We start from the raw sequence: 13,172 nt of genomic DNA on the forward strand, positions 1-13,172 counted from the left end.
TGAGTTACATTTATAAAATCCATGTTTGGGTGAGAGCCAATCAAATTTGTTAGGTGTGGTATGTTGGATGTCCTTAACCTCCGGGCTCCGCTTGAATAACTCTCTTTTCATAGATGGTACCCATTTGAATGTAAGGATAGATTTTTTGGTGACCCTTTGGCCTAGTACAGTATCAGTCATTACTACTGCCCATTGGTTATTGATGTTTGATCCTATCGTACTTCCCTGGCGACTATCTGTTCTTGTTAGACTTGGCATCTTTTGGCGTGTTTCCCCTGACTTTTTTCTTTCTGACTTCCCGGTTTTGACTCGGTTTTTGCTGGTTTAGTGTCTCTGCGCACTTTCTCACTGCTGTTCAGTGTTAAAGTGCAAGTACTCCTGTTGTATATTGTAATTATGGATTGGTGTTTCCATGATTGGCTGATTTGATTTACTAGTTAGTCCCTAGTACAGTGCACCGTGTGTGCCCAGGGCCTGTAAATCAAATGCAGCTGGTGGGCTTGCAGCACAGATTTTTCCACCCACAAAAGCAACCTGTAAATGTAATTCTGGCCTGCCATTGCAGAGCCTGTGTGCAGTCAGGTACTGCCATGTCAACTTGGCAAGTGCACCCACTTGCCAGAACCTAACTTTTCCTTTTCTTGCATGTCATTCACCCCTAAGTTAGGCCCAAGTTACTCTTGTGGGCAGAGTGCAGTGTATGTGAAAGGTAGGACATGCCCTGATGTGTGTGGCATGTCCTGATAGTGAATTACGGCCAATTTCATTTTTCGCTATTGCAAGGTTACCTGTTCCCATAGGATAAAATAGGGAGTTTGATTATAACATCTGATAAACATAACTGTCCCTGGGTACAAGGGAGAGAAATAAAGTTTAGTATGCCTGAACTCAGAATCTAAAGATGCATCTTTTAGTGAAGGTGATTTTTACATTCTGGGTTTGAAAATACCTCTTTTAGAAAGAAGACATTTTCTGGCTCGCCACCCAGTGTGCCTCTTCTGGGTTAGTGGATTGACTGTCTGGCTTTGGGATGACAAGGGCTGGGAAGGAGCAGTGGCTCCAGACAGTCAAGATGGGTCAGGAATGGGCTGAATAGACCTGGGATGCATTTAGAGTAGGGGGAGGAGATTTCCGTTCACCTGAATGGGCCTGGTCTACCTCTGACAATGCTGTCTCCACCTCCTGTCAGGAAGCTGCACCAGAGAGGACAGAACTGGTTCTAGCTGGGGCGAACAAAGTGATACCAAAGGGGATGACGGACGGAGCGCTTGAGCAAATCAAACACTCAACCCCAGTCAACTGATCTGGGTTTAATCCATCATCATTCTTTAGCTCACTCCACCACCCCAGTTCAGACATGGCCATATGCAAATCAGTCTGACCCTGTGCCTCATGGGAACAGTCCAGCCAGAACTGCCAAGCCATGTATTCCCTGGACCGGAAACAAGCATCCTGGGACTGGTTTCGGGTTCATAACCCTCATCAACCAGGCTATCTTGAATCCAGTGGCAAAGTGAGCAAGGGACCCACGTCTGGGCATACCCTGCCAACTTAGGGCAAACAAAGCGATACCAAAGGGGATGATGGACGGAGTGCTTGAGCAAATCAAACACTCACCCCCAGTCAACTGATCTGGGTTTAATCCATCATCATTCTTTAGCTCACTCCACCACCCCAGTTCAGACATGGCCATATGCAAATCATTCTGACCCTGTGCCTCATGGGAACAGTCCAGCCCGAACTGCCAAGCCATGTCTTCCCTGGACCGGAAACAAGCATCCTGGGACCGGTTTTGGGTTCATAACCCTCATCAGCCAGGCTATCTTGAATCCAGTGGCAAAGTGAGCAAGGGACCCACGTCTGGGCATACCCTGCCACCTTAGGGCGAACAAAGCGATACCAAAGGGGATGATGGACGGAGCGCTTGAGCAAATCAAACACTCACCCCCAGTCAACTGATCTGGGTTTAATCCATCATCAGTCTTTAGCTCACTCCACCACCCCAGTTCAGACATGGCCATATGCAAATCAGTCTGACCCTGTGCCTCATGGGAACAGTCCAGCCAGAACTGCCAAGCCATGTATTCCATGGACCGGAAACAAGCATCCTGGGACTGGTTTCGGGTTCATAACCCTCATCAGCCAGGCTATCTTGAATCCAGTGGCAAAGTGAGCAAGGGACCCACGTCTGGGCATACCCTGCCAACTTAGGGCAAACAAAGCGATACCAAAGGGGATGATGGACGGAGCGCTTGAGCAAATCAAACACTCACCCCCAGTCAACTGATCTGGGTTTAATCCATCATCATTCTTTAGCTCACTCCAACACCCCAGTTCAGACATGGCCATATGCAAATCATTCTGACCCTGTGCCTCATGGGAACAGTCCAGCCCGAACTGCCAAGCCATGTCTTCCCTGGACCGGAAACAAGCATCCTGGGACCGGTTTTGGGTTCATAACCCTCATCAGCCAGGCTATCTTGAATCCAGTGGCAAAGTGAGCAAGGGACCCACGTCTGGGCATACCCTGCCACCTTAGGGCGAACAAAGCGATACCAAAGGGGTTGATGGACGGAGCACTTGAGCAAATCAAACACTCACCCCCAGTCAACTGATCTGGGTTTAATCCATCATCATTCTTTAGCTCACTCCACCACCCCAGTTCAGACATGGTCATATGCAAATCAGTCTGACCCTGTGCCTCATGGGAACAGTCCAGCCCGAACTGCCAAGCCATGTCTTCCCTGGACCGGAAACAAGCATCCTGGGAACGGTTTCGGGTTCATAACCCTCATCAGCCAGGCTATCTTGAATCCAGTGGCAAAGTGAGCAAGGGACCAACGTCTGGGCATACCCTGCCAACTTAGGGCGAACAAAGCGATACCAAAGGGGATGATGGACGGAGCGCTTGAGCAAATCAAACACTCACCCCCAGTCAACTGATCTGGGTTTAATCCATCAGCATTCTTTAGCTCACTCCAACACCCCAGTTCAGACATGGCCATATGCAAATCAGTCTGACCCTGTGCCTCATGGGAACAGTCCAGCCCGAACTGCCAAGCCATGTCTTCCCTGGACCGGAAACAAGCATCCTGGGACCGGTTTTGGGTTCATAACCCTCATCAGCCAGGCTATCTTGAATCCAGTGGCAAAGTGAGCAAGGGACCCACGTCTGGGCATACCCTGCCACCTTAGGGCGAACAAAGTGATACCAAATGGGATGATGGACGGAGCGCTTGAGCAAATCAAACACTCACCCCCAGTCAACTGATCTGGGTTTAATCCATCATCATTCTTTAGCTCACTCCACCACCCCAGTTCAGACATGGCCATATGCAAATCAGTCTGACACTGTGCCTCATGGGAACAGCCCAGCCCGAACTGCCAGGCCACGTCTTCCCTGGACCGGAAACAAGCATCCTGGGACCGGTTTCGGGTTCATAACTCTCATCAGCCAGGCTATCTTGAATCCAGTGGCAAAGTGAGCAAGGGACCCACGTCTGGGCATACCCTGCCAACTTAGGGCAAACAAAGCGATACCAAAGGGGATGATGGACGGAACGCTTGAGCAAATCATACACTCAACCCCATCAACTGATCTGGGTTTAATCCATCATCATTCTTTAGCTCACTCCACCACCCCAGTTCAGACAAGGCCATATGCAAATCAGTCTGACCCTGTGCCTCATGGGAACAGTCCAGCCCGAACTGCCAAGCCACGTCTTCCTGGACCGGAAACAAGCATCCTGGGACCGGTTTCGGGTTCATAACCCTCATCAGCCAGGCTATCTTGAATCCAGTGGCAAAGTGAGCAAGGGACCCACGTCTGGGCATACCCTGCCAACTTAGGGCGAACAAAGCGATACCAAAGGGGATGATGGACGGAGCACATGAGCAAATCAAACACTCACCCCCAGTCAACTGATCTGGGTTTAATCCATCATCATTCTTTATCTCACTCCACCACCCCAGTTCAGACATGACCATATGCAAATCAGTCTGACCCTGTGCCTCATGGGAACAGTCCAGCCCGAACTGCCAAGCCATGTCTTCCCTGGACCGGAAACAAGCATCCTGGGACCGGTTTGAGGTTCATAACCCTCATCAGCCAGGCTATCTTCAATCCAGTGGCAAAGTGAGCAAGGGACCCACGTCTGGGCATACCCTGCCAACTTAGGGCAATCAAAGCGATACCAAAGGGGAAAATGGACGGAGCGCTTGAGCAAATCAAACACTCACCCCTCGTCAACGGATCTGGGTTTAATCCATCATCATTCTTTAGCTCACTCCCCACCCCAGTTCAGACATGGCCATACACTCGCTGCCTGAGAGGACTAAGCATTTTGGGCTATAAAAAGTGGGGCCCAAACCTCTAAACTTTAGAACTCTTTTGGAACCAAGAAGACTGCCAAGAAGACGAGCTGCAGAAGCTGTGAGAAGAGACTACCACTTTGCTGTGTTGGCCTGTAGTGGCTGCTTCTGTCTTGGGCAGTGAAAGGACTGGACTGAACTCTCTGCAACTTCCTTTTTGGGAGTTTCTCCAAGGGCTTGAGTTAGAGCTTGCCACCTGTTCAAGAAGTATAAGGAACAGTAAAGACTTCAAGTTCTTCTGCCCTCAGCACTGGGAACTGCGTGTTTTGTGCTACAACAGAAGAAAAGCAACCCGATGCCGTCTACAATGCCGCTGCCAACTCCGTGACCTGAAGGCACCGCCGCAAAGCCACCCCGCAACCCTGGCCTCACCGACGACGGCAGATGACACTGCTACCAAGCCACTGCTTACATCTCAACCTGTGGGCACCGCACTCTGCACTGCCTCGCTTCTGTCATGAATTGCCTGATGTCCCGGGTGAACGCTGTCTTCCTCCGTCCAGTATTGACTTTGGGGGAGACGTGGAGTGTTCTGGACTACAGTTACCATGAGTTCATGAGCTGCTTCCTGTTTCCTGTTCCAAGCCTGCTGGGAGGAATTCCGGCTGGAATCCTCAAAAGACAGCAACATGGAAGACTTGAGGCAGATTATTTGAACCTGCCGGTCGAATGTTGCCAGAGCCGTGAAGCAGTTCCAGTTACCCGCATATTCTGTTCTGAAAGGGTAATGTATTTTTGGTGCACTTGTGGCTATATGCGTGCTTCTGGTGTTTATATGGCATTCAAGAATTTGTCTGCTCTACTGTGCTTTATCGCTCTTAGTCTCTCATGTCTGGTGGCTCAATAAAAGTATCATCGTTCTTGGTGCTATTGAAGTGTAGTTCCTATTTCCCTTATAGGCTCTGGGCATTGAAATAATAAACACCATAGTTGTGGCATAGGACTGAGGTCAGTATGTCTCTATCGAGTACATTAAACTTAATTACTTTGTGTGCCAGCTAACTCAGAGGCCACTAGAAACTCCTTGAATAAACAAGAAGGGAGTAGTTTCTATCAACCGCATAAACATGAGAACTTTGTTTCCCTTAAAATCGGACATGTCTCAGAATCGTGGAAACAACAGATAACAGTTTCACTCAGTCAATCGTGCATGCTTAGTTTGTTCAGAGTTACACAGAAATAGATAGACAGGCGTTTCAATAAAAGGATTTATTGAACAGTCTTGTTTCTCGTGTAAGAGATATGAGCTGTTACAATCGCAAGACAGTATGCGAGATTTAATACGTATGTCAGGATTCTTACCTTGGTGCCAGAATTTCTTCCACAGAAGCAGATGACTAGTCCCAAATCCCCAGCGCTGTTGCCGAGACAGAATAACTCTATCTCGACACCCACGGGGGGGAAAGGGGAATGGGAAAAGAAAGAGAGACTGCCTGTGATCTCAGGAGCTGCCACCTTCTCTATTCAGAATCTTCTATGTTAATTTTCTCCTTGTTCCTTCTAGATTCTGGACAGATCTGGCGAACCTGCAGAAGAGGGGGAGAAGAACAACCTTACAATTCTATCCTCACTATTACCTGGGGTTCCTCTCTCTTTCCATGTTCGAACATAATCTACCTGAAGTTGTCACAGTCTTGCCTCTCTCTTGTCGGTAAAATAAATAGTGTTCCTGAAGTGTTGTGACTTCTATTTACACCTGGAGCAAGAAGGGAAATATTATGTCATTGAACTAAGCCTTATCTAAGCCTTAACCCAACACTCCCTCCCAAAGGATACTGGTTTCTATACCTGAGTTGCTGTACTCGGTCTAACTCACTGGAATGTTAAAGAACTGCAGCACTCTTCTAAAAGTCTTCAGTGCTTCAAAATTGTCACTAGATAGGTGAAGCTCTTGCCTTCTGAACAGTCATTAAAATACATATATATCTCTTCAGTCTCCTGTACCAATACAATGTCTCTGCCTTACTTGGTCTCGCTGTGTGCTTGAATGCTCTCTGGACTCACGGCCATGAACTCTGACTGGAAACGGAAAAACTGCCTTCTGTGCTCAACGAAGACTCGTTGTTATAATTCTCTCTCTCTGGAACTCTGACGGAAACTTTTAGACGAATGCCTCACTGAAGAGTAAGAAAACACAAAAACTAGTGAACTCTATCCTGGGGAACGAGTTCCCGGTGTGCACACCCTAAATATTCTAACGGAAAAAACTAGGAGGGGGAATTCTGACAGAATTTAGTCCTTTCACAGGAACAGCTGAGAGGCACAGCTGTCGACGCCGGATTCCTCAGTTGAAGTGCGCGGCTCACAGGGCGCTCGCGCGGCAGATTGGCTTGAGCTCGAACCTTTCTCCTGAAGACTAGAGCGGGTCATGTCGAATGAATGGCAGCTGCCATCTTGGATAGGGTTCAAGCTGGTTTGTGCAATCAACAGGAGCAATTTGTTAAACAGAAACCACAGATGGGGATGTAGCCTTCTAAGCTTAACGTGCCGAAACACCTTAGTCTTTCTAGGAGCCAAAGTGGTAAGTGTGCAAGCAATCGAGTTCCTGACAACGTACAGTGTAAGCAGTATGAAGAAATAATACTGCAACAGCATTGTCTTCTAGCTATGACATATATTCATATACACATACATAAATAACTTAGGCTAAAAAGTGGATACGCGTTTGATGCTTCTAAATAGTTCTACCCCAGTGTACCTTACCTAAGTGTAGTACAAAGTAAGAAGTAGGTGCCGTATTCTATAGTATGGTAAGGCATAGTTTTGCATATGCCAAGAGTCCCTCTAGGTTCTAGTCTGCTCCATACCTAAGAATGAGAGAGGTGGGAATCTATTTCCGGGTCTCAAACTCTAACACCCCGCGAAGGGAGTCAGAACACTGGAAGCTGCATTCTCTGCGAGCAGGGATGACAGCCTCTAGTCAGTGCGTCTGGCGGGGATGCAAATTCTTCCAAACTTGCGGTGGCGAGCCGTATCGAGCTGTGCAGCCAAGCCGTGATTTTCCATGGTACGGGAAGATATATTTATACCTGGAAGGTGCTTGGCAATGTTAGCATTGACGTAAAGTCGGGCAGAGGAAGACGTCATGAATGAACCCCTAAGGAATAGTAGTTCATGCACAATAGATGAGTTCTTGGAGAAATCAATAATCCTTGCTAGGGAAAGTCCCAATGGCTTAAGGGTCTGGTTTCTAAGATCTAGTTGTGACGTGGGAACGGACGGATGTAGGTGACCATGCCTGTATTTGGATAGCATGGCTAATGCCTAAATAAGGACTGGGATTCTATGCCTATGTAAGGGCAATGCGAATTGTGCCTATATAAGGACATGATTTAGGAAAACCTTTGTACGGACATCTAAATCGAAACACAACACCCACTCCACTTTCGAATGAACGATAATACTAAATGCTAAACATGAAATGCTAAACAATTAAAACTGAGTACCGCATGTTGCTGTTGCTCTCCCTCCCTCCCTCTCCCTCCCAAAGGATACTGGTTTCTATACCTGAGTTGCTGTACTGGGTCTAACTCACTGGAATGTTAAAGAACTGCAGCGCTCTTCTAAAAGTCTTCAGTGCTTCAAAATAGTCACTAGATAGGTGAAGCTCTTGCCTTCTGAACAGTCATTAAAATACATATATATCTCTTCAGTCTCCTGTACCAATACAATGTCTCTGCCTTACTTGGTCTCGCTGTGTGCTTGAATGCTCTCTGGACTCACGGCCATGAACTTTGACTGGAAACGGAAAAACTGCCTTCTGTGCTCGACGAAGACTCGTTGTTATAATTCTGTCTCTCTGGAACTCTGACGGAAACTTTTAGACGAATGCCTCACTGAAGCGTAAGAAAACACAAAAACTAGTGAACTCTATCCTGGGGAACGAGTTCCCGGTGTGCACACCCTAAATATTCTAACGAAAAAAACTAGGAGGGGGAATTCTGACAGAATTTAGTCCTTTCACAGGAACAGCTGAGAGACACAGCTGTCGACGCCGGATTCCTCAGTTGAAGTGTGAGGCTCAGAGGGCGCTCGCGCGGCAGATTGGCTTGAGCTCGAGCCTTTCTCCTGAAGACTAGAGCGGGTCATGTCGAATGAATGGCAGCCGCCATCTTGGATAGGGTTCAAGCTGATCTTCTTTTCTCTTTTTCCTCCTTGGAAAGAGGCCCTCGTACACTACCTATTTGCATAGGTTCTTCTGCAGTTCGCACGTCTAGATTCTTGGTGGTTTCTGATTTACTCCGATCAAACCGGGGAGGAAATGGTTTGAACTCTCGCCTCCGTTCTGATTTTCTCTCGTAAAACCTTTGGTCTATTTGCAATACTAAATCGATCAACCTTGAAACTTCTGTAGGTCTATCGGGAATTTGTGCTAGTGCGTCCTTCAATTAGTCTCTTAGACCCCTGTAGAAGATTGCAGCTCTTTTTTCTTCCGGCCACTCTGTTTCAACTATTAGTTTATTGAATTGGGCCAGGTAAGAAATTAAATCTCGATTTCCCTGTTTCAAGTCTAGCAGCTCATTATCCGTGGCTTGTGAAATAGCTCGACGGTCAAAAATACGGAGAAATTCTTTTTTAAAATCCTCAAAGTTATATAACACTGGGTCATTGCGAGAAACAATAGGCAATGACCAGGATGCTGCGTCACCACTCAAGTAAGACAATACAAACGCTGTTTTTGACTGGTCATCGGCAAAGATAACCGGCCTACATGAACTCTGACTGGAAATGGAAAAACTGCCTTCTGTGCTCGACGAAGACTCGTTGTTATAATTCTGTCTCTCTGGAACTCTGACGGAAACTTTTAGACGAATGCCTCACTGAAGCGTAAGAAAACACAAAAGCTAGTGAACTCTATCCTGGGGAACGAGTTCCCGGTGTGCACACCCTAAATATTCTAACGGAAAAAACTAGGAGGGGGAATTCTGACAGAATTTAGTCCTTTCACAGGAACAGCTGAGAGACACAGCTGTCGACGCCGGATTCCTCAGTTGAAGTGCGCGGCTCACAGGGCGCTCGCGCGGCAGATTGGCTTGAGCTCGAGCCTTTCTCCTGAAGACTAGAGCGGGTCATGCCGAATGAATGGCAGCCGCCATCTTGGATAGGGTTCAAGCTGGTTTGTGCAATCAACAGGAGCAATTTGTTAAACAGAAACCACAGATGGGGATGTAGCCTTCTAAGCTTAACGTGCCAAAACACCTTAGTCTTTCTAGGAGCCAAAGTGGTAAGTGTGCAAGCAATCGAGTTCCTGACAGTACCTCCCTCCAAGGATCGCCCAACCAGTTTTGGTTTGTTAGGAAAGGTGTCATGAAATTGGTTCACTAATCTGGGAGCGTACACATTTCCAGAGGGCTCCCAAGATCTCTCTTCTGGACCATAACCCTTCCAGTTAATTAAATAATATAGTTTCCCTCTCTTGATCTTCGAGTCCAGAATTCTTTTGACTTCATATTCGGACTGAGAATCTATGGTAACTGGTTTCGGTGGAGAGGTTACTCTTACATTTGCTGGCCCCTTTTTTAGCAATGACACATGGAAAACAGGATGGATCTTCATTTGGGAGGGAAGGGTGAGTTTCACAGTTACTGGATTAACAATTTTATTTACCTTGAAGGGGCCCAAAAATGTAGGTTGAAATTTTTTGTTTCCTTTAAGACGTAAGTGTTTAGTGGAGAGTCAGACTAAATCTCCTCTTGAATATTTTGGGTTTGACCTTCTCTTTTGATCTGCATACTTTTTATAAGAATCTTTAGCTTGTGCCAAGTGTTTTCTGGCTGATTGGTATGTCTCTAGTATTCTCTCACTGAAATCTTTCACGGCTGGTACCTTGTCATTAGATCGTCCTAAGATTATGTTCGGATGCCTTCCTGCATTCAGGTAGAATGGAGAAAAACCTGTGGAAGCATGAACCGCATTGTTGTATGCAAATTCTGCTGGCCAGATAAGTTCTGGCCATTCCCCATCTTGATCTAGAAGGTACAGACGGAGGTATTGTTCAATTTCTTGATTCACCCTTTCCGTCTGGCCATCTGTTTCTGGGTGATAGCTTGTGGAGAGTCGTGAATCGGTTCCCAACCGCTGCAAAAAGGATCTCCAAAACCGAGAAAGAAACTGAGGCCCTCAGTCGGAAATCACAACTACTGGGATGCCATGAGCTCTAACCATGTGTTGAGTGAACAACTGTGCCAATTGTTGGGCTGTGGGAATTCTTTTTAATGGAATAAAGTGACTCATTTTGGAGAACGTATCCACGAAAACCAAAATGGTATCAAAACCTTGCATGCTTGGCAACTCCACAATTAGGTCCGTGGTGACTGTGTGCCATGGGTATGGTGCCGTGGGGAGGGGCTGTAATTCTCCCTCTGGGGCCTGTCTATTGCTTTTTCCCCTAATGCATTTCTCACAAGAGCGGATGTATTGTCTCACTTGGGGGGCCATAGCTGGCCACCAAAAATATCTCTTCAACAATTCTGTAATTTTCAAGACTCCTTTGTGCCCCGCTAGAGGATCGTCATGGCAGGCTTGTAGTGCTGACTCTCTCATTTCCTCAGTGGGTAGATATAAGGTTTCCTTGACATAAGGGAGATCATCAATAACTGCTCTCTCATCGTCTTCCAGAGCCCACCTCTGCATCTCTTCCTTAGACATCGATTTCCGAATCTTTTCTTTGATTTCCGAGAATTGCAAGGCACATATGAATTTTTCTGCTGGTATTATCGCTTCATCCTTGGGCTCCTTGAGTTTTGGAATTGTTCCCAATCTAGACAATGCATCTGCCTTCCCATTCGCCGAACCAGGGCGGTATGTGATAGTGAAATTATAATCAGCGAAAAAGAGTGACCATCTCAATTGTCTGGCTGTTAGGGTCTTGGCTGACTTAAGAAATTGTAGGTTTTTATGGTCAGTGAACACGGTGACCACGTGACGAGCTCCCAGCAAATAATGCCACCATTCCAAAAAGGCATCCCTCACAGCAAGCAACTCCTTATCAGCGATGGAATAATTTATTTCAGGTGGAGTCAACTTTCTAGATCTAAACGCCACTGGGTGAAGTTGACTCGTCTCCTTGTGTCTTTGAAATAATATGCCTCCTATGGCCATTTCCGGGGCATCTGCTTCGACATAGAAAGGTTCTCCAGTATCTGGATGAAGAAGAATGGGTGCAGAAGTAAAGGAATCCTTGAGAAATTTGAAGGCTGCCTCGGCTTCACTGGACCATTGGAAGATCACCCCTTTTTTCAAAAGTTTGGTAATGGGGGTCACTTGTTTAGAGAACTCTTTGATGAAGCGTCGATAAAAGTTGGCAAAGCCAAGGAAGCTTTGTACTTCCTTTACGTTCTTAGGGGATAGCCAGTCCAAGATTGCTTGAATCTTAGCGGTGTCCATGGAAATTCCTTCTTCTGACAGAACAAATCCAAAGAATTCAACCTTGTTTACATGGAAGGCGCATTTCTCAAGTTTCACGTATAAGTTATTTTCCAAGAGTCGTTGAAGGATTGCTCTTACATGTTGCACACGTTCTTGAGGGTTCTTGGAGAAGATTAAGATGTCATCGATGTAGACCACAGCAGTGTGATCTAGGAATTCCCTTAACACGTCATTAACAAAGTGTTGAAACGCGGCTGGTGCATTGCATAAGCCGTACGGCATCACTTGGTATTCGAATAATCCAAATCTGGTCCCGAAGGCAGTCTTCCACTCATCTCCTTCAGCAACTCGAATCAAGTGGTACGCTCCACGGAGATCCAATTTAGTGAAAATCCTGGCCTCCTTCACTTGATCAAGAAGCACAGAAATTAGTGGGAGGGGTACCTATTCTTGACCGTGACCTGATTCAATGCCCTATAGTCTATACACGTTCTTAACTCTTCCTTCTTCTTCTTAGGGACGAAGAACAAAGGAGAGGAAACTGGTGATTGGGATGGACGGATGAATCCATTGGCCAGATATTGGTACAGGTATTCCTTCAAGAACTGATTTTCCTTTTCTGTAAGCGCGTAGATCCTGCTACAGGGCAGGTTTGCTCCCGGCTCCAGTTCAATCTTACAATCGTAAGGCCTGTGTGGAGGAAGTTCTTCTGCCCTTGCCTTATCGAATACTGCCTTCAAATCTTCATACTCCTGAGGAAAGCACACTGTTTCCATTGCTCCAATTACAACTGGTTTATCGGCTAAAGACTTTGCCAGGGAAATCTCACCACGCTCAGTCGGGGAGTCATAACAGTGTCTTTGGCAGTAATTAGAATTAAGTTTAACGGTCCTAAATTCCCAATTGATTTCTGGGTTGTGTTCCGTGAGCCATGGTAAGCCTAAGATTAGCTGGAATTGAGGGGCATCTATGAGGTTGAAAGAAATATGTTCGAGATGACCTTGACCATGTTTTAACTCTACAATTTTGGTTTCATCTGTGATTGGTCCAGAGGTCAAATTAGTACCATCAACAGCACGGACTGGTTTTGCAAACTTCTTTCGAACAAAACTTATTCCTAATCTTTTGGCATATTGTATGTCACAGAAATTTCCGGTCGCTCCAGAATCGATCATCACCTGTACATCCTTAAACTCCTTTATTCCAAATTTTAGGTTAAATGATACGGTAAGATGTGGGGATGCGGACTGTAAGGTATTCGCCAAAAGTAGGGGTTCAAGAGACGACTTGGGTGGGTCTTCCATCAGGGCAACTCCCTTCACTGATGGGACTTCTCTATTTTAACGGATAATTTGTCTTGGGTTTTTTAGGACATTCCCTTACAAAATGCCCTATTGTCCACAATACAAACATAAATTCCCTGATCTTCTTTT

This window comes from Triturus cristatus, chromosome 5_2 (assembly GCF_964204655.1).
Source record: "Triturus cristatus chromosome 5_2, aTriCri1.1, whole genome shotgun sequence".
Taxonomy (NCBI): domain Eukaryota; kingdom Metazoa; phylum Chordata; class Amphibia; order Caudata; family Salamandridae; genus Triturus; species Triturus cristatus.